Source organism: Aegilops tauschii, chromosome 7, assembly GCF_002575655.3.
Source record: "Aegilops tauschii subsp. strangulata cultivar AL8/78 chromosome 7, Aet v6.0, whole genome shotgun sequence".
NCBI classification, from domain to species: Eukaryota; Viridiplantae; Streptophyta; class Magnoliopsida; order Poales; family Poaceae; genus Aegilops; species Aegilops tauschii.
Window position 1 is genome coordinate 315,036,235 of NC_053041.3, and position 21,471 is coordinate 315,057,705.

The window sequence follows — 21,471 nt, forward strand, 5'->3', positions numbered from 1 at the left end:
CTGATAAAAATGGCGGCGGAAGACTTGGTTTGGCAGCATAACAACTCTGGCTGGGCTCCACAACTCACAGGACTCGCAAGATTACGGCCTAGCACGACGGATCAAGCGAGCAATACGGGTACGACCTACAAAACTGGCATGACACCCCAGGTCAGTACACTGAATGTACTTGCAAGACAACCAAATACATAGCATCCAAACAAGCTGCAGAGAAAGCAAGAACCGAGCACATGCAACACCCTATCTCATATCAATTACTAAACATGGCATGATAAAAATCAACTAAGGATGAACAAAATCATAACATCTACTAACATGGCAATGACATGGCATATCAAAACATGATTATAACATTGTAATAGCAAAACATAGAATTTTATCTCAATCATGGCATAACTTAACATGTCAATCAAAGCATAGCATGGCATCAAGAAACTATGCTGAAAATAAACTACCAATAATATCCAATGCAGACATAGCATGTTAACATTATGCAATCATCTTCTGTTCTATCTAGGTTCTTTAAATGCAAATAATGATATATTATTCCAGAAATGCAACCAAACTTGTGCACCAAGTCCCTCGGACTCTCTTATCAACTATGATCATCTCTGGATCACAAACACACCACCAAAGTGGTCTTTCTCAAGAACAACTCATGATCCTTACGGCGATCAGAACCACGACCAACACTTGGTCTCCAACCGTGATCCTTACGGCGATCACAACCACGACCAATATTTGGCCCGTGATCCTTACGGCGATCACAACCACTTATCTCATCATCAAAATATCGTCGTGACTCCTCACGACTATCTCATAGTTCAAGTTACCATATTCTTGTTATCACATATTTATTTACCAACTTAATTATTTCGGTTTGTCCTCCATTTCGACCAAGACCTGATAGTGGGACCTACTACGAACTGTTGCTATCGATAGACTTTATATACACTCTGCAGAGGTAGCACACTGTACCCACACCACGGAACCCATGGCCTAGTCATCCCATTCGGGTGGACCAACGGCATTCCGACGAAACCAACCTACTGCCATGACGCTCTCCCGGCCACTCCGACCCAATCCCCAATGGGCTGGTCCTAGGTGGCCCCGTGTCTACCAAAGACACCCCGACCACCGTCGTGGTCAACTCCCACTCGGGGACTGGTACCAAAAATCTCAAAAACGAGCACACAACGTTATGTCCGCTTACCTGATCAGGGTAAGCACGCCAGTAACCTTCCCTAGTGGGAGGCACCGGCGAGAGGTCACGACATTAGCTCGCATTAAGGCATCCCATTAGGCAAATGTGGTTGCACTGAAAAAGTTCGGTTTGGCGGCACTATGACTCGATCCCATCGATAAAGGAGGAGGTTTGTTATTATTAAGTCATTTTATTTCCTTCTCCATCATCATGAACATGTTTAATATGAGTGCAACATGCCGCATACAAATGCACGAACAAAATATTGAACTCCTCAAGTGCACAACTATGACATAAAGGACACGACAGTAGTATATCAACGGTGCATTACAATCCTCATAACAGTTTATAACGATGACATGCAAATAAAGTAGAGGAGTGACATGGCATTATCAATAACAACATTTTAATTAGCATGGAAAAAGATATCATGAAAACACAAGCATGCATAACAGCAAAAATAACTGCAACTACACACACAAAAGGTGCAAGCAAAGTCAACATGCACGTTCGGGGCTCATGATAAGAGGTTGGCTTGCCTGGGGGTCGACAAATACTCCAGGAAGAAGTGCGAAATGATCGCAAAAAGATTTGCCGAAAACAGTTCCTTCTCGGAGGGGGCTGTTTACGGGCAAGGGAAAAAGGTCATTTTCTCTGTGTGAAAATATTATGACAATGACATCAACGGAATGGGCTCGACGAAACGAAGACGCGGGCTTTGGATTCACCTGATTCGGAGTTACGGGTAAAAAGATACGGACGTTTAAAGCTCAGGGACTGGTCTATAAAAAATACTTCTACAAACAGGTCCCTGGTAGTTTAAACAGAACGTGTCTTTTCTGAAAATACGTTTTCCAGAGAGGGAAACATATTCCCGGCCGAAGGAGAGGAAAAATACGCTTTCTGAGATTGAAAGCGCACTTTCCAGAAATGCGCTTTCGCGCGGGGAAAGCGGCGTCGTGGCGGGGGCGCCGCCACTTATCTGACGTGGCACTGGGTCCGGCCCTTCGGTCACCGACAGGTGGGGCCGCGCGAGGAGGGGCCCGCCTGGCCCTGGCGTCTTCTACCTCCGGCTCAGGAGTGAGCGAGGCCGAGGGAGGAGATCACCCCGACGAGGATCGCCGGCGACTCCGGCCACGGCAGGCGACGGGCGACCTACCCACGGGTTCAGGAGGAGGAGGCGCACCCCGGGGTAGTCTCCGTTACCGGCGACGAGCATAGGGGAGGGAGCCACCCGGCCCGTGGCGGAGAGGGGCTTCGGCCTCCGGTGGACACGGGGCTCTGGTGAGGGGAATGGATCAAGACGAGCAGCAGAGGCTCACGGAGACGAGCAAGGCTCGAGGACAAGAGGAGGAAGCGGACACCGGCAAGGAAGAGGACGAGCTCACGGGCACGCACTATTCGAGCGTTGGCACGGCTTGCCGGAGAAGAAAACAAAGGGGGCCAGAGGTCCAGAGGGAAGAGGACGCCAAGGGGTAACTATTGGGCATTAATGGCGAGGCCAGAGACGGTCGGGGCAGCCCTGCCGACGACAACATTGGCTAGACCAGCATTTTGGCTGGCTGCCCTCGTAGTCACCACTGGCATGGCGTGCTCTGGGGTTTTTACTGATGTAAGTTCATGTCTACCACGTAGTTCTTCCAGCTTGGAGTGTTACCATGGTGAAAGATTGGGCAGAGACAAATGGAGATGAGTGAAACAAGCTCCACAAGTTTGCTGTTGCAAACTTGGCAACATCCTAGAGATTAAACCAGAGAGGGTAAATGGTAAACTTGATGTCCGAGAGGCTTGGGGTAGAAAGGACTATGGTCCTGGGAGTTTTGAGGTAAAATGGACAACTATTTACCATAGTTGTTGTACAACCACCAAAACTGACCCAGAAACTTAATCATGATGAAACACTCACTAGGAGTGATGGATTGGGCTATAACTTGGCAAACCCTGATGATTTGAACATACCATGATGCTGTAGAAAGTTCATACCAAATGGACTCACCAAATTGTACTTCCTTCACAGCTATCATTGCTGTCCAAAAACTTCAGAAAACTCCTCAGGGCAATTGGTCAAGTGAAATGAGCCACAATCTTGTGGAGATAGGTTATTTGAGTAGGAGAAGCCCTGGGAATATTTTCAGCCATAATGGAGCAAGATAAAATGCACTTGCTTCACAAACTAAAAAATTGGACAGAAACCAAGAATTGCTCCTGTGCTCACATAGTTCAATGAAATGACCTCAATTTGGGTGGAGGCTAATGATTTGAGATACTTGAGAGGATGGAAAAGCTTCATCCCATTTGGAAACACTATGAAGGTACATCCTTCACAAACTTGTGTTCTGGTCAGAAAGTTTGAAAACATTGCACAGGGAGCTAGGGTCAATGGATTGAGCTCATCTTTGGTATCCGTGGGTTATTTAACAATGTTAAACACCCTGCCAAATTGCAGCTCAATTGGAATTAGGAACAAAGCACTTCCTTTGCAAAATTTCAGAGAAGGCACAAACTTGCATTGGATCATGTGCCAAATTTTTGAACTGAGCAACATCAGATTAGGATGGAACTAGTGATTATATAGCAAAGACAAGCTCCACAATTTATGTGCGAATTTTCTCTGCTATAAAAATAGTAGTTCCTTTGGAAATTGGCAGAAATGCAATATTGGCATTAAATAGGAAAAGGCAATTTTCCTTATTTAATTATGGCCAATATACTTGCCTGACCTTGGATTAGGCATAAGCATCAACTCCACCAATTCTCATGAATTTAGGAGATGGCTAGATATGCCTTTGGATTTTATTCCTCAGAAAGGCAAGAAAAGGAATAAATCATAATTAAAAATATTGCATTGGACTTAGCAATATTTTTGCATATCCAAGGTTAAGAAAGATAGGATGATCTCTGGGATCAATTGGGAGGATCAACAGAACAAGGAAAATGGTGGCTCCTTTGTAATCACAAGGGCATATCCAAATTCCAAAAAATTGGAATTAGGGTTTAAGAGGAATTGAGCTGATGCAAATGAGGTCTTGCCCACTGAAAAAGACATGAGTAGGATTTTGAGAGGTTGGAAATGACAAAATTTTCTCAGGGTCATCCAGCAAACACAGGAGAAAATTTTGAAAATGAGTGCCAGGAGAGAATAACAACACAAAAATTGATAACCCAATTTTGGGGTTGTTACACTAGTGGACATAGTGAACGAGAACATTATCATCCTAAGATAGCACGAGAACTGACGATGCCATAGGGAAGACCAATTTGAGGACAAATGACTCGATGAGTTTATATGAGTTACCTTGAGGAATTAACTGAGATTCTTTGGTGGATTATGGGGCTTTCATATTGGTAGATGAACTTGGTGGGATCGCCTTAATAGAGTAACATAACTTTCATCACCCTGTAGTAAAATGGATTTTGTAAGACAATTAGGATCACAAGCTGAGATTCTTGGAAGAATAAGATTTTGACTTGATCAGATGATATCAATAGGAGGTTGTTGACATTACGAATATGACTTGTGGGAAACATGTATGGATTCTCATAGGACATGAGATTTGGATTAATATGTGATCCTAGTGGAGTATAGATGTTGAGTAAGTCTACATGGTTTGGAGTAAATTGGATTTAGATTGAAGATCTCGATCATCATACCATGTTTCTCTGTGGACGATAAACTAGGAGATTGGGTTGATTGTCGGAGTTGATTTAGGGGTCTATAAAAGCATGACCTTGGCGTTTACTTGACCATGATAATGGAAATTGGTGGAATTACTATAGTAGAGATAGCCCTTTCAAGTATTTGGGGATTATAGGACATTAGAAGATCATGTGGGACTCCATAGATTTTGGGTTTGTAGAATTAATGGATTACATAGTGGTTGATGGAAGTTAATGGGCTGTGGAGTTGATTCATAGGAAGGAAACAAGATCTTGGAGTGGCTTACGCGTGTTTCCTTAGGATAGGGATGCATTATATTGACCTTGGAAGAATAAGCTAAGCACTTGGAGTGGCTTACGTTCTACCCATGGATTTTTGCATGGATATGAGTTTGGGGATAGTTGACGTTAGGCATCCTCTTGGGAGTCATGAGGATATGAATAGCATGAGTGATGATTGGAGCTGACCTATACAAGATAATGCTTTCGGTGGTATAAGGTGATTTGTTTGAAGAACTATTGGCATCTCAGAAACTGAGCTTAAGGATAGGATGACAAACGTCCACTCTCACCCTAGAATCCTTGAAACCCTTAAGCTTTACCAAGCCACAACATGGTCGGATCATGACCTTGGGCTTTGGCGCTAGGTCAAGAGACCTTGGCCAACACTCAACCATGACCACCACCAATGCCCCAGCCTACCATATGTACCTCGTGAACAAAGTCATCACGGAGTACTTGGACATTTTGGGTGTCTTCATTATATGATGACATACTTGTCTACCCGAAGACAGAAGAAGAGCCATTCAGTTGGTTAAGGAACATCTGAAGACCGCCATGTCTAGGGGGAAGAACTAAACCAACCACCATCGTCAAGAAGTAAAATCCTGCGTCAAAGACCATGTGTACCAATGGGTCACTACTCTCAGAAGAACCAAGCATTTCCATGTCCAAGAGAATCTCACACCAAGATTATCGACCCCCTTTTGAGGTCACTACAAGACGAAGAGAAGGCGGTAGCCAGATGGAGTTGCCACCTAAGTTACCCACTATGTACAATGTTGTCCCAGACAACACAACTTCGGGAGTGTTTCCAACTTCCTAACTAGCCCGACCTCGTCCAGGACATCGGTCACCGAGCCATCGACCCCTGGCCCAACCTGACTTACGCAAGAGACCCCTTAGCAACCTGGATCAAGCAGAACATCATACACGAAGCCACATCATCAAGTACCTCAAGGGTTAATGGAGCACCACTCGGAAGCAAAAGCAGTATGAGGACGTGAAGACTACCCCGGATCCAAGATTCCGTATTCCTTTCCACGACTAGTTTGGGAATCTCGGGGACGAGATTCTTGTAAGGGGGTAGGTCTGTCGCACCCTGATTATCATGCCACAACACTTAAGCTAATAAATCATTATAAAATGTGGTTTGACAATTTTTTTTAGTGTTTTGGTCTTTGCTTGATTTGATTTTTGTGTGTTGGTTGCAAGTGCTCTAAAAATCAAATAAATCCTCCAACTCTTATACTCCTTCTCCTTGATCCAAACCTTTGCCCAATGATCATGCCATGTGTATAGGACAGAATAGTATTTTCTTACAAAAATATTTTGGCTAAAAAGTATTTTCTAAAATAGCTTTTCCAAAATCCCGTGAACTGAGACTTGAACTACAAGTACTTAATTAAGGGTGTGAAAAATCTTTCAAAAATTATATTTGAATCCTATTAGATATAGGACTCCGAGAAACCACAAAAATATTATTTTAAAAGTTGTTTTACTATTTTATTTAAAGGCTTTTTCTTAAGGCCAAAAATGGTGTTTAATAGGTTAAAATTATTTAACTATTTCAAAAATATTTGAGAAAATTTAGGGAAACTAATAGGACATATATTGTCCACATATAAGAGTTTCACCACATGGTCATGTTTAAAATATTGGACAAAACCCTCCAAAACCATTTCTGTCCATTTCAAGAATTTGAGATATTTCTATAAGAAATATTTTCAAATAAATCCAAGAAAATTCTAGCAAGTCACATATGCATAATGTGATTATCGTGCAAAGTTTTCTCCCAATCGAAATTGCTTTGATTCACAAAAGTGCCCCAAAATCCTCTCTGTCCAAATTCAAGTTTCAACAACTTTACATTGCCCACTTTTTCAAATTGACCCCAAACCTTGTGGTCATGCTCACAACCCCAAATGGTGACACTACACCAAGTGGTGCATCAAGGAGAATGGTTTTTGCATGACTAGATCTTGGTAAATGCATTTCTGTTGATTTATAGGGTTTAAAAAAGGTGCGTTGGCCACTTTCTCCATTTGACCTCAAAATTGGTGGGCACTGCTAATTTGTAATGCCACTCACTCCTGTTAAGTTTCAAAACAAGTTGAGCAACCCAACCAGCTCAAACCACCGTCAAACACCTTCTCACAGAACTTAAAATTCCAAGTTTCAGCCCCTTCCACTAATCTCCTTGAGCCACAATCTTTACCACAGCATGTCCGAGAACCCCTCTACCACTGGAAAGAGTTTCATGGCCTCAGCTCAATTATATGGGGGTGAGAACCCCATTTTCCCTCTCTGGACATCATCATTCCCACTCTCTCTCAACCCCCTCTCTCCTCAAGTGGATCCCCAGGGCATCCGATGCCATTTCCACATTGTTTACTCCCCCCTGCAGTCTCTAGACACAAGTGGACGCGCGGGTGCGCGCGGAAAAGCCGTGGATGCCGGCCAAAAACGTGCACTGGAGCGCCTGGCAGGGCGTTCGACCATTGACACCGCGTCCCCTGACCACCTCGAGCCTCCCCCTTCCGCCAGTCGAGGTGCCTCGACGTCCGCAACACGCCACCGTGCTGGCCCCCTCCCTCCCCCCTCTGTCTTGCCCGTGCCGCGCGTGCCCAGAACCGCCCGAGCCCGGCATTGTTGTGCGAGCTCGTGGCTCCACCCGGAGCTCGCCCCGCTCCCTCTCTCTCCTCCTGGCGCCCTACTCCACCCCACGAGCACCGCAGACAACCCCTTGCTCTCTCTCCTGGCCGCCCGAGCCTTTGCCGCGGCCTCCCGTGCGCCGCGTCCACGGTGAGCCGCGGGTCGGCTACTTAAGGCCGTTCTAGGCCCTCCTTGCTGCTCCATTTGCTCCCTCTCTCTCTCTCGAACACCACCCAGGCCGACCCATTCTTCCTCCCATGCCCTCCATCCACCACCATGGCCGGAGCCTTGCCGTCGGCCTCTGCCTAAATTCGCACCCACCGCTCCTCCTCCTCCTCCCCTCTAGACCGCACTAGAGAACCTCCACCATCACCGCGAGCCCCTCCCGTGCTTCTTTATCTCCTCCCAATGGCCGTGCCTTCGAGCTTCGTCATTACCGAGGCCTAGACGCCACAGCCGATGGAGCGCTCGCGTCCGACCGCCCCTGCGGTCATGGCGCACCTCGGCGGGTGCGGCACGCTCCCCCGAGCACGCTGGTGTGCTGGGCGCCAATGGAAGTGGCCGGTGCCGCCAGGGAGAGAGCCGGCACCGTTTGGCCTAGCCTCCTCTATTTCCCGTCGTGCCGCGCGGGAGGTTGAAGGCGATCTGGCGCTGGGTGAGGGAGTTCTGGATTAGGTGGTCCTCGGACCGCCGGACTATATACTTTGGCCAGACTGTTGGACTATAAAGATACAAGATTGAAGACTTCGTCCCGTGTCCGGATGGGACTCTCCTTCGCGTGGAAGTCAAGCTTGGCAATTCGGATATGTAGATCTCCTTCCTTGTAACCGACTCTGTGTAACCCTAGCCCCCTCCGGTGTCTATATAAACTGGAGGGTTTAGTCCGTAGGACAACAACAATCATAATCATAGGCTAGCTTCTAGGGTTTAGCCTCTACGATCTCGTGGTAGATCAACTCTTGTAATACTCATATCATCAAGATCAATCAAGCAGGAAGTAGGGTATTACCTCCATCGAGAGGGCCCAAACCTGCGTAAACATTGTGTCCCCCGCCTCCTGTTACCATCCACCTTAGATGCATAGTTCGGGACCCCCTACCCGAGATCCGCCGGTTTTGACACCGACATTGGTGCTTTCATTGAGAGTTCCACTGTGCCGTCACCATAAGGCTTGATGGCTCCTACGATCATCGGCAACGATGCGATCCAGGGTGAGGTTTTTCTCCCCGGACAGATCTTCGTATTCGGCGGCTTCGTACTGCGGGCCAACTCGCTTGGCCACATAGAGCAGATCGAGAGCTATGCCCCTAGCCGTCAGGTCAGGTTTGGAAACTTAAACGATACCGCCGACATCCGCGGAGACTTGATCTTTGACAGATTCGAGCCCATGTCAGGTGCGCCGCACAGTCACGACGAGCATGACTTAGCTCTGCCGTCATACGGTGTTCGGGAGATCACACCTGTGGCTACTCCGGCCCTCAATCCGAGCAGATTGCGTCGTCCGAGGACGGGTGGATGGACCCCGCCACGGAGGTTGCACACTCCGCGGCGATAGAGCCGAATACTGACTTCACCTCCTACGAGACCTGTGTTGCCGGACCCTTGGATTCATCCCCGTCCACGGGCTCCGAACCGCCTGCGTCTGTGCCTATCGAATCTGATTGGGCGCTGATCATGGAGTTTTCCTCCGTGGTTATCTTTCAGCACTCGTCCCTGGGCGACGTGCTGAATTCATTAAGGTCTCTCTCCTTGTCAGGAGGCCCTTGGCCGAACTATGTCCGGCTCGAGTGGGAAGCGGACGACGAAGAAATTCGTTCCCCACCCACCACCCACTTAATAGCCACTGTCGACGACTTAACCGACATGCTCAATTTCGGCTCCGAAGACATCGACGGTATGGACGACGATGCAGGAGAAGAACAGGAACCACCGCCCACAGGGCGCTGGACAGCCTCCTCATCATATGATATATACATGGTGGACACCCCCAAAGAAAGTGATGGCAATAAGGCAATGGAGGATAATCCCCTCGAGAAGCAATCTAAGCACCGGCGTCATCAGCGCCGCTCTAAGCCCCGCCATAGAAAAAGCAGCGATACCGGCACAAGAGACAATAACGCTGCAGATAGTGCCGAAGACGAAGACAATCCCCTCCAGCCAGGCTTCGAGCGGGAGGATGGGCAAGCTAGCCCTAAGGAACAGGCAGCAGACGGAGAATCAGAGAATGACAATTACATGCCTCTCTCCGAAGACGAGGTGAGCCTCGGCGACGAAGAATTTATCGTGCCTGAGAATCCCGTCGAGCAGGAGCGCTTCAAGAGCCGGCTTATAGCCACAGCAAAAAGCCTGAAGAAAAAGCAACAACAGCTTCAAGCTGACCAGGATCTACTAGCGGATAGATGGACTGAGGTCTTGGCGGTCGAGGAATACGAACTCGCGCGCCCAACCAAAATTTACCCAAAGCGCAGGTTGCTACCCCAACTCGAGGAGTAAGCATTAAAGCCTACACTTCCAGCGTATGATGCGGCTGACCGGCCACCTCGTAGCCGACAAAGCGGCATGTTAGGCCGAAGTCCAGCCCGCACCCCGTCGCCAGGTAAACAAAAATACCAAGCCCCGGGGTAACACGCAGGACCTGCGAACCATATTGGAAAACAAAGCAGGACATGCAAGATCGATCTACGGATCACGGGGGCGCGCCCCAACGTGTGATGACGACCGTCACGCCAGATATACTAAAAGCAAATCCGGCAGGGCTGAATACAGCAGACAAGACTCGTATGAACTGCGTCGCGACATAGCCCGGCACAGAGGCGCCGCACACCCCCTATGCTTCACTAACGAAGTAATGGATCACGAATTCCCAGAAGGTTTTAAACCCGTGAACATTGAATCATATGATGGTACAACAGACCCCGCGGTATGGATTGAAGATTTCCTCCTCCACATCCACATGGCCCGCGGTGACGATCTACATGCCATCAAGTACCTCCCACTAATACTCAAAGGGCCGGCTCGGCATTGGCTGAATAGCCTGCCGGCAAACTCCATTGGCAGTTGGGAGAATTTGGAAGACACATTCCTTGACAACTTCCAGGGCACTTATGTACGACCACCGGATGCCGATGACTTGAGTCACATAACCCAACAGCCGGGGGAATCAGCCAGGAAATTCTGGACTCAGTTCCTATCTAAAAAGAACCAAATTGTCGACTGTCCGGATGCCGAGGCCTTAGCGGCATTGAAGCATAACATCCGTGACGAGTGGCTCGCCCGACACCTCGGCCAAGAGAACCCGAAGTCCATGGTAGCCCTCACGACACTCGTGACCCGCTTTTGTGCGGGCCAGGACAGCTGCCTGGCTCGCAGCAACAACACATCAAGAAACCCTGGCAATTCAGATGCCAAAGATAGCAACGGCAGGCCACGTCGCAACAGACACAAGCGCCGCAACAACGGCGACAACACCGAAGACACGTCAGTTAATGCCGGATTCAGTGGCTCTAAATCTGGTCTGCGGAAAAAGCCGTTAAAAAGAAGCAATCCGGGCCCGTCCAGTTTGGACCGCATACTCGATCGCTCGTGTCAAATTCACGGCACCCCCGATAAACCAGCCAACCACACCAACAGAGAATGCTGGGTGTTCAAATAGGCCGTCTAGTTGAATGCCGAAAACAAGGAAAAGGGGCTGCATAGTGACGAAGAGGAGGAGCCCCGGCCACCAAACACAAGAGGACAAAAGAAATTTCCTCCCCAAGTGAAAACGGTGAACATGATATACGCAACCCATATTCCCAAGCGGGAACGGAAGCATGCACTAAGGGACATTTGCGATGGAGCCAGTCGCCCCAAAGTTCAACCCATGGTCTTCTTGTCCGATCACGTTCGATTGCAGGGACCACCCCACCAGTATCCGTCATGGCGGTTCTGCCGCATTGGTCCTTGACCCCATCATTGACGGATTTCACCTCACTCGAGGCCTTATGGATGGTGGCAGCAGCCTGAACCTGCTCAATCAGGATACGGTGCGTAAAATGGGTAAAGACCCCTCGAGGATCAAACCCACAAAATTCACCTTTAAAGGTGTCATACCAGGTGTAGAGGCCTGTTGCACGGGCTCAATCACACTGGAAGTGGTCTTCGGATCTCCGGACAAAGTTCCGAAGCGAGGAGTTAATCTTCGATATCGTCCCCTTCCGGAGTGGCTATCACGCACTGCTCGGACGAACCGCATTCGCCAGATTCAACGCGGTACCGCATTATGCATAACTCAAGCTCAAAATTCCAGGACCTCGCGGGGTTATAACAGTTAATGGAAACACAGAACGCTCGCTCCGTACGGAGGAGCACACCGCTGCCCTTGCAGCAGAAGTGCAAAGCAGCCTTCTGAGGCAAACCGCCAATTTGGCGAAAAAGACACCGGACACCTTCAAGCGAGTCCGGAGTACCCTACAACAGGATCACCACGCACGTTCAGAGCTCGCCTAGCAATTCGGCCTCCATCCTTGTCCCAGTCAAGCGGCAAAATTTGCGCCGCACGTACATAATTACGCACTCAAGATACCCTGGGCATTGGCGGAGGCACGGCCCACAATGCGGCTCAACCGCTTCAGGACCCGTATACCTTGAACATTTTCTTCCTTTCAGGCCCCTATTCTCTACAAGCCCTCTCCGATTGTCCGATTATCGGACCCGTCACGAGAAGGAAACACCAAGGAAGCAAGAAGCTTTCACGTACAAGGGAATCCCTAGGTGGTCTCTGGTAATGATCGCTATACCTGTTTTGCATACCCACACGCAGCTTGCCCTTGGATAGGACATGTCAAATAGTCCTCTTTTTTACTTATTGCACTACCTGTATGCATACGCTTTGACGTATCATTTAAATAACAATGTACAACCTTAGCTCATTATTGCATTCCTTCATCTTTTTCCCTGTCTGCTTATTTACGACAAATTGCACTCGTACATTCTGGTACGTCCAGTGCGCCAGGGGCTTCAGTGTACCCCATAACACGGCATGAAAAGTCCGAACACTTTCGACAGTGTGGCACCCTGATCTTATAGCATTATATGCATCAGCTCCGAATCATGTCTTGGGTCAATAGTTGGGTTTGCCCGGCTCCATGTTTTGGCACCTTACGTTCCGCTATATCGGCTAAGGTAGCACTAGGAGAACTACTGTGATTGTGTCCCGGTTCTTCCAAACGAGCACCTCAATAGAGAAAGCCGAAAACTGACTGTCATGATGCGGCGAGAGCTGGTCGCTGTTCGAGAGGTCTCAAATCCTTCAAGATTTTTTCCGCTTCGGGCGAGGAGTCGGCCTTGTCTGATTTAGGCGTACATAGCGTCCCAAGTTCGGCCTTCAGAATACTAGGGGCTTCGCCAAAATTTAAAATTGTAGACTTCTATGGCTAAGTGAGAGTGATAAAGCTTTATAGTCCGATTGCCTGGTTCGTTGTGCTGAACACCTCCTTCGAAGGACCCAAAACTGGGATAAAGAGTGATCAGGTTTATCCCGAACACCTCAGTACTAGTTACATGGGGGCAGAAGCCGACGACTGGCCAACTCTCAGATTTTATAAACGGCCGCACAGAAGGTAATATTTTAAATTAACAAGCGTTACATAGCGCACATGAACTCGTTTCATATTACAGGATCACATGAGTACATTCATTCAAATATTACATCCTTAGCACATTCCTCTGCCACAAGGCGAGCACCCTTCAGGACACTGTCATAATACTTTTCACGGTGGCGATGCTCCTTGCCCTCCGGCGGCCCCTCCTTCACCAGCTTTTAGGCGTCCATCTTCGTCCAGTGCACTTTCGCCCGGGCAAAGGCCCTGCGCACACCTTCAATGCAGGCGGACCGCTTTATGACTTCAAACCGTGGGCAGGCATTCACAAGCCGCTTTACTAGGTCGAAGTAGCTGCCAGGCAGGGGCTCGCCAGGACACATCCGGATTATGAGACCCTTCATGGCCAGTTCGGCCGCCTTGTGAAGCTCGACCAGTTGCTTCAACTGGTCGCTCAAGGGCATCGGATGTTCGGTCCCAGTATACTGAGACCAGAGCAACTTCTCCGTCGAGCTCCCTTCCTTGGCCTGGTAGAACTCCGCGGCATCCGATACGCTGCGGGGTAGATCTGCGAATGCTCCTCGAGAGCTCCGAATTCGGGTAAGTAAAAGGAAAGTTTCCTTCACATGCTTGCTTTGCATAATGAATGCCTTACCCGCCGCTATCTTCTTGACCGCCTGAATTTCCTGGAGGGCCTATTGGGCTTCGGCCTTGGCATTTTGTGCGTTCTCGAGGGCCTTCGCAAGCTCGGACCCTTGCGTCTTAGAGTTACGCTCCAAGGACTCTATTTCTTGACAAAATCCTGGAGCTCATGCTGAACCTCGCCGACTCGGGCCTCTTGTTTCTCGCGCTTGGTGCGCTCCTTGGCCGCTTTGTCTTTAGCCTCGGACAGCGCCTTCTTCAGGGCCGCCACTTCGGTCATGGCCCCTAGAAAAATTCATGACGATCCTATGATCTAACAACCACCTTCTTTTTAATCGATATACAGACAGGGTATCACTTACCTTTGTTCTCTTCGAGCTGCCTCTTGGTAAGGCCGAGCTCTTCCTCGGACCACTCAAGGTCCCGCTTCAGTGCGGAGACCTCCGCCGTACGAGCGGCAGCGGCCAGCAGCGAAGCCTGCTTATTCACATAGACATATTCTGATTAGACTCCTGCGATTATTATTTCATCCTCTGTTCAGCCTTCCTTTGCGAACACCAAACAGAGCATCAGGGGCTACTGTCTATGCTGTAGCATTTTCTCATAATTTGATTGCTTACCTCAAAGCCTGTTAGGAGGCTGGCGCAGGCTTCAGTCAGTCCACTTTTGGCGGACCAAACCTTCTCGACCACCGCACTCATGATTGTGCGGTGCTCTTCGTCAATGGAAGCGCCGCGAAGCGCCTCCAGCAAATTGTCCGATGCCTCTGGCTGGACAAAGGCCATCGGCACAGATGGCTCGCCCCCCTTTGCGAGGGGTCGCCTAACAGAATCTGGAACCACTAGAGGATTCGGCGCATTGTTCGGCTGGGGGCTAAACTTGTTGCCCCTGTCATTAGAACCCATGGGAGTCTTTCCCCCCATGCGCCCAGCGTCTGGGATGTCGCCTTGGGGCGTCTCCAGAACTACCTCCCCTTGGTTCGGTGCCCTTTGAGACAACACCTCGACGTCGTCCGTAGGGCGGGGGGAGGAGGCGGTCGGGAGTGAATCACTGTTCATCTCTGACTGGCCCAAAGTCTCATCCGAAGAGGATACGTCAATATGGGCTGTGGATGGACTGCATGATCATGTTTGGCATGATAAGAAGCAATAAAACGAAACATACCAGAACTATTATGGTATCCGGATACTTACGACTTCACCAGGGGCTTGTCCCTGGGTAACCACTCCTCGTCGCTGAAAGCGGCCGCTGTGGAGCAGTCCGGAAGGAGGTTCCTTCCCTTCTTGGACCCTTCGGCCTCCCCAGATGGGGCGGCCTTCCTTTTCTTGTCTCCCCCGGCTGGGGGGGGGGAAGAACTTTCCTCTTCCTCCTCCTCGTTTTCGTGGGAGGAGGGCGCCTCGGTGTTGTCGGACGATGAGTCCGATACAACCTTGCGTCAGAGACCTTTCCTGGTCCCCACGACCTTCTTCTTGGCCTTCTTCTCCGGCGACTCATAGGGCGCTGGAACCAGCATCTCCATTAGGAGAGCCCTTGCTGGATCTTCGGGCAGTGGGGCCGGACAATCGATCCACTCCGTTGTCGCGACCCAGTCCTGTTAAATGGCGTGGGGGCTCAGATCCCTCACCTGATTATACTGGGGAAAGGAACATCTTATGAGATATAAGGAGCTTACCGGATTGGCAGGGCGCTTGGCGCCGAGTCTGCGATCCTCGGTAAGGGGAGGAGATACCTCGGCGGATTTGAACAGCACCTTCCAGATGTCTTGGTGTGTCGTGTCGAAAAGCTCTCGCAGCGTCTGGTGCTTGGCCGGGTTGAACTCCCACATATTGAATGCCCGTCTTTGACACGGGAGGATCCGGCGGAAGAGCATGACCTGGACCACGTTGACATGCTTGATTTTCTTGCTTATCATGTTTTTAACACAGTTCTGGATTCCGGTCAGCTCCACCGATGAGCCCCAGGATAGGCCCTTCTCTTTCCAGGAGGTGAGCCGCATGGGGATGCCGGATCAAAATTCGGGGGCCACCACCCAGTTGGTGTCGCGCGGCTGGTTGATGTAGGACCACCCCGATTTCCACCCCTTCACGGTCTCCACGTAGGAGCCTTCGAGCCAGGTGACGTTGGGCATTTTGCCCACCATGGCGCCTCCGCACTCCTCTTGCTGTCCGACCACCACCTTCGGTTTCACGTTGAAGGTCTTCAGCCACAGGCCAAAGTGGGGCTTGATGTGGAGGAAGGCCTCGCACACGACAATAAACGCCGAGATGTTGAGGATGAAATTAGGGGCTAGATCATGGAAGTCCAGTCCGTAGTAGAACATGAGCCCGCGGACAAATGGGTGGAGGGGAAATCCCATCCCGCGGATCAAGTGGGTAAGGAATACAACCCTTTCGTGGGGTTCTGGGGTAGGGACGATCTGCCCCGCGTCTGGGAGCCGGTGCGCGATGTCAGCGGCCAGGTATCCCGCTTCCCGAAGCTTCGTAATGTTCTCCTCGGTAACGGAGGAGACCATCCACTTGCCTCCCGCTCCGGACATGTTTGGAGTGGTTTTGCGGAGGAAATGCGAACTTGGGCGCTGGAGCTCGAGTGCGCGAGAATGGATGGGCAGGGAAGAAGAAGGCGTGGGTGAAAAAGAGGAGTCCTTGTCCCTTTATAAGGGCGGTAGAAACAGTGTGCCTCCCCACTTGCCTGGTAAACTCGCTTATTCCCCAAGCGTCGTGATTGATAGCGCGGTTGGGTTACCCACGCCCATATTGATGAGAATCCCGTGATAAGGGGAAACGATCTCTGCTTCGACAAGACGTGCCAGGAAAACCGCCTCACAATATGTGTAGTAGCTGGTTGAGAAAAACGGTTCGAATAATGACTGGGCCATGGCGTGATGTCACACTATGAAATTTGTCAGCAGATTAGATTTGTCTACGGTGGTATGTGGAATTTGTTTTGCAGAGCCGGACACGATCCTTGTGTTCAAAATCTTCTATGGAGTATTCGGGGAGGAACCCGCCTTGCAATGCCGAAGACAATCTGCGCGCTGGACTCATCGTCATTGACGCCTGGTTCAGGGGCTACTGAGGGAGTCCTGGATTAGGGGGTCCTCGGACTGCCAGACTATATACTTTGGCCAAACTGTTGGACTATGAAGATACAAGATTGAAGACTTCATCCCGTGTCCGGATGGGATTCTGCTTTGCATGGAAGGCAAGCTTGCCAATTCGTATATGTAGATCTCCTTCCTTGTAACCGACTCTGTGTAACCCTAGCCCCCTCCGGTGTCTATATAAACTGGAGGGTTTAGTCCGTAGGACAACAACAATCATAATCATAGGCTAGCTTCTAGGGTTTAGCCTCTACGATCTCGTGGTAGATCAACTCTTGTAATACTCATATCATCAAGATCAATCAAGCAGGAAGTAGGGTATTACCTCCATCGAGAGGGCCCGAACCTGGGTAAACATTGTGTCCCCCGCCTCCTGTTACCATCCGCCTTAGACGCACAGTTCGGGACCCCCTACCCGAGATCCGCCGGTTCTAACACCGACACTGGGCCCCACGCGTCAGCAACCTAGTGGGCGGGCCCGACCGTTTAAGTGGAAACGGCTTCGGCTAGATCCGCCTCTCCCGCGCGAAGGTGCACCACCGTGAAGCCGCCTTCGACGTCAGCTCTTCTGGCCGCACAGACGAGCCGCTGGGCCGGCCCAATTGCTATTCCGCGCTCAGTGCGCACGGCTGCCGCCCTAGATCCAGCCCATTTGGGAAATCTTTTCCTTTTTCTTTTTTGTAAAATTTGTAAATCCACAAATAAATCTAATGAACTCCAAATCTTGTAATTCAAATTTCTAGTGACTCCATAAATCATGATCTACCATTTCGTGCAACATACACATTTTTTCAGAACAACTTTCCTCACATAAATTAAATAAAATCCCATTTTCCATTTCTGTGATGAACTTTAGAAAATCACAGAGAGATCATCTTTGATCCAAATGCCATGATTCAAATTTCTAGATGCTTCTGAGTTCCTAACTTAGGTTATGAACATTTTTATTAATACTTTCTGTGCCACACAATATAGTGAGCCATTTCTTCATATTTGTAAACTTTGCAAATTCATAGGGAATTCATTTGAACTCCAAATCGAGTGAAACCAACTCCTAGATGCTTCTAAAATCATGATTTGTTAAGTGGGTGCCTTTGCTCATTTTTCAAAAATATATTTTTGTACACTTCTTGCAAATCCATAAATCCAATGATTCTATCATATTGAAATACTCAAAAATATCCACTGGTCTACTCCCAATGAAACCACTCTGGTTATTTTTCATATAACTAGAGATGTCCCAGAAAAGTCAAATTCATATTTTTAGAGCACTTTTACCTTTGCCTTGTTGTGTTGCTTATTGTGTTTGTCTCCGATGTTAGTTGACGAAGTAGACGGAGTACTTGGAGAAATACCAGAAGATTTCAAGACTCCGATGAACCAGGAAAGTAACCCTTTGACCATGTCTATGAAACCCTTTTTATGCATGTCATATAGCACTTTTATTGCTTGCATCGGAGTCATGATGATGAGGTGACCACCTGGGGTGGTTTGCCACCGTTACTTCCTCGTTGAAGCTTGCATTGTGGATGACCCTACCTTCTTATGAGGGTTATGCCGGTGGGAGTAGATAAGATGCTAAAGTAGTTGCTATGCAAAAAGGGACATGAATATGCATGGTGATGGAGACAAAGTATTTTCAAAAGACTTTTCGAAAACCCCGTCGGGTGCCACTTATGCCCGAGGGAGATAATGAGTTGGGTAACCACTTGATGACGAAGTGGTGTACAGAGGCAAGTGTGTGTGTGTTGTTTTCAAAAACGGATTGGTTTAAGTTGCGACCGTTATTCCAACCTTACATGCGCAACCAGTCTACCCTTATATGGGAAAGGGCATTATTGATTACCTAGGCCGATACTAGCATGTTGCCCGCATTACTAGTGACGGGGGTGACACAAGGTCACTCTCGGGACAGGGTCGTGCTTGGATAGGCGGCCATGACTATTTTCACAGGGCACCGGACACAACGTTGGTACCCCGTGCCAGTGGTATGTGATGAATACGGGAGCGAGACTCCACAATTTTAAGAGGTGAAATGTTGGGCACGGGGGTTACTACCAACTTTGCATCGAATTAAACCACATGCTCCACCGCTAGTGCGGGCCCCCGTCAATTCCTTTGAGTTTCATTCTTGCGAACGTACTCCCTAGGTGGGATACTTAACGCCCGCACCCCACACGGTAGCGGCTTACACGGAAGTTCCCCGGATCTTGTGGGTAAAGTGTGCAACCTTTGCAGAGTGTAAAACTATTCAAATAGCCGTGTCCACGGTCAAGGACAGTTGGGCAACCGCTCTTGGGCTACGTCCAAATGTTTGCGGAACCTAGTGTTTGGATAAGTGGTAAGAACTACCTGGGTCCCGTCAAAGGACTTGACATGATGATTGAGTTGGATTGTTTCCAACTCTATTTATGCTGATATCTGTAACCTGTTCTCAGGGTAACTTGAATTCTCCTGATGCATGTGTTACAAGTTGTTGAACATCTCATTGCACTCAAAACTAGCTTTCTGCAAAATGACCTACTTAGTGCTATATCATGCATTGTTGTACCTTGTTTTCAAAACACGGATTGCTTGCAAGTACATTCAAAGTACTCATTGGCTTGCCACGGGTTATTTTATTGGCCAGGTATGAAAGAACAGGATATAATGAAGAGTACCTTGGTGACGAACACGCGAGCTAGGACGCTTCCGAGTCAAAATGCCTGTAGGGTTAAGGCAGATGGCATGGGTCCATGTTTTCGACGAAGATTTCCGCTGCGAAGTCATACTAAAGACTTGACCATAATGGTCATAATTTATGTAAGATGGTATGTATGGATGTAAGACTCTTGTTATTCAGCTTCTGTGTGTTCAGTGACCATTGATCTCTGGGATCACTGTACACGTGCATTCGGTGATCACGACTTATGGGTCGGGGTCCCCGCAGGGACTATTGAATTTTTTTATGATGGTGCATCGCACACGGTCCGGAGATAACAACCGTGTGTTATGAAACATAAAAATCCTCGAGCCGGGCAGATATTTTCGAGGGATGCAAGTGGGATTGGGAACAAGAAACAACACACACGGTCGAGACACAATAATTGTGTGTTATCAAACAGAAAAAAGCTGCAAGCGGGTAGATATTTTTGAGAGGGGAAGCCTCGTGGAGCCCAATGCACACGGTTAGTTTGAGTGAACCGTGTGTGTTGCGTCATCCGACTTGTCTAATGTTCATAAATTTGGCGAAAAATGACACGGGAGAGGGTCAGAAAACGAACACACTTGCATGTGGACCAAATTTATGTATAAAAATGGTGGTTTGATTTTCAATTACGAAATGCAACTTCGATGTGGAACCTATCTCGCAAAGCGCACGGTATTGCTTGCCCCCCTCGTGTTGGCACGAAGGGAATCCTAAGCTATGAATGCATGCCCCCTCCCCCCCCCCCAATGGAGGTTCACCTAGCAAAGTTCAAAGTAGCAAGCAGCCCCCATCCCTTGTATCGGCACGAAGGGAATCCTAAGTTATGAATGCATGCCCCCCAACAGAGGTTCACCTAGCAAAGTGCGAAGTAGCTAGCAGCCCCCCCCCCACCTCCCTCGTGTCGGCACAAAGGGAATCCTAAGCTATGAATACATGCCCCCCCAACCGAGGTTCATGTAGAAAAGTATGAAGTAGCTAGCAGCCCCCCTCGTGTCGGCACAAAGGGAATCCTAAGCTAAGAATGCATGCCCCCCAACCGAGGTTCACCTAGCAAAGTGCCAAGTATGTACCAGCCCCCCCCCACCACACACACACACTTTCAGTCGGCAGGCCAGAGAGGCATATCTCACCAAGATGGATCATAAAGCAGACCAAGAATAATCCACCTTCGTCGTGCAACCTCTCTCTTTTTGTTGGTCAAAGTGATGGTCGTCCATGCGGCCCCGGAGATGGGCTAGCTCGCCAATAATCACGCAAGTAGCTAGTCCCCGAAGACAACCACTGCATGCATGTGGCCCAAACATATGTATGGAGAGGTGTGTTTTTGAGTAACAATGGAACAACTTTGATGTGGCACCGTGATTTCGAAATAGAAATCCCCACACCGAGTGAGGGTTAGGTTGACAATGCATATGTATGTTACACCACACTTCAAGCCAACAACGGGGATTCATGCATGCATGCGTGCATAGTATATGCGCTCAAACTTAATTAGGTCTGAATCTCACCATGACCTACACTACGATAACACAAACCAAATGAAGAATCCGCCATGGTAACCTATCTTGTTGTCGGTCAAGGTGATCATGGATGTCCACGCGGGCCCACGAATATATAGGCTTGTCGCCGATAACCACACGAGGGTTGTACCATTCGAAGGCAACCA